The 1,723-nt window shown below is 42.2% G+C and overlaps 1 pseudogene across 1 annotated transcript; it reads right to left on the bottom strand.

Annotated features, from left to right (window-relative positions):
• Window positions 1-277: 277 nt before the first annotated feature.
• Window positions 278-707, bottom strand: LOC311583043 (large ribosomal subunit protein eL42-like; annotated as a pseudogene). Its single transcript has one exon. The product of its transcript is annotated as a large ribosomal subunit protein eL42-like (transcript).
• Window positions 708-1,723: the final 1,016 nt, after the last annotated feature.

Genomic DNA, 1,723 nt, shown 5'->3' with positions numbered 1-1,723 from the left:
AATGCTATCTTAGTTAGGTTTTCTGTTGTTATGATGAAACATCATGACCATAAAACACTTGGGGGCAGAAAGAGTTAATTTCTGATGACAGCTCTCAGGTCAAACTCCACTGCAGAAGGGAAGCCAAGGCAGGAACACAAACAGGGCAGAAAGCTAGAGGCAGGACACAGAGGCCATGGAGGAGTGCGGCTTACTAGCTTGCTCCTCATGGTTTACTCAGCCTGCTTTCTTTCTTTTTTTTTTCTTTTTTTCTTTTTTCTTTTCTTTTTTTTTTAGCAACACTAACAATAACTTTATTTTTTAACTGGTGATGTTTCTGCGGCTTCGGTATTCTCCTCCCAGACAACTCAGTTCTAGAACTGGATCACTTGGCCCTTTCTCTTATTGTTGCCTCCCAGTTCAAAATGCTTGCATCTCTTAATGGCCAGCATCCTCTTGGATCTGCAGTTGGGCTCAACACACTCAAGCCTGAGCACGATCTTCTTCGTGGTTTTGGCCTTCTTTCTGAAAATTGGCTTTGTCTGGCCTCCGTAGCTGCTCTGCTTGCGATCGTAGCGCCGCTTCCCTTGGGCGTACAGGGAATCCTTGCCCTTCTTATACTGGGTCACTTTGTGAGGCTGTGCTTGCCGCATTTCTTACAGAAAGTTCTTCGGGTTTTAGGTACGTTGACCATCTTTGCACTAGAAGTGTCTGTGCAATCGATGAAAAGCGAGGGCATCCGCGTTCGCCACCCCCCAGCCTGCTTTCTAATAGCACTCAGAACCACCAGCCCAGGGGGTGGCACCACCCAATGTGGGATGGGCCCTCCCACACCCATCAGTCCAATACCCTACACACTTGCCTATAGGCCAGTCTTAGGAAGGCAATTTCCATATCATAGATAACAAGCTTGTGTCAAATTGACATAAAACTAGCGAGCACAAACAGCTTCTCTCCCATATTAACAATAAAGACACATGACTCAGCTTTTAACTTATGGCTTAAAAACATTTTAACATTCCTTTGACTTTTTCTAAAGTAATTTCTCTAGCCAATATTTTAGAATACTTTGACAAAATCCAAGATATGAATCTTTGTAAGTGGCAGAAAGAATGCATCCTAGGCTAGATATGGATCCCCAAATCCCTGTAGTTTCTGTTGGTGGGAAACCCCATTTCTGGACAGTCTCTAGGTTGTAATTAGTGAGCTGATGTCAGCACAACTTTGCAATGGTGATTCATTTGGAAATCAAGATTTCAGAGTGTGTTCAACAATTATGTAGAAAACTTTACTTGTGGGACCTTTCTTTTGTGTATGCTACTGTCCATTGGCATACTTAGCTCTCCCCACCATCTTGTGCGGATGGAGTCTAGGCTGTCTTTCCAGAAGACAACAACGAGGTTAAGAAGGGCCAAGTTGCCGACAGTGTAGGAGCCTAGATGCACTGGTCCTAGAGCCTGCATCTCTACTCCTTAAAAGTCATTGCTTCCAGTCTCATGATATTGGTTGAGATTCTTATTTGGATTGAGATTTTTATTTTCTGAAGAGGCTCAGAAATGTTGCAAAGCACCAGACTTCATTTCACTCTTTAAAGTCCCTTCTTTTTGTCTTACAATATAAGAAAACAAACAAACAAACAAACAAACAACAACAACAACAACAAAAACCACCCACGAGGTTACAAGAAAAAAAATTAAATGATGAATGATTGGTGACAGTTTAGTCTTTTAGTTTGAATGAAAAA

Source organism: Acomys minous (assembly GCF_964271855.1).
Source record: "Acomys minous genome assembly, chromosome: 14".
NCBI classification, from domain to species: Eukaryota; Metazoa; Chordata; class Mammalia; order Rodentia; family Muridae; genus Acomys; species Acomys minous.
The sequence above is the reverse complement of the archived record's forward strand: the minus strand, read 5'-3'. Positions and strand labels throughout refer to the sequence as shown.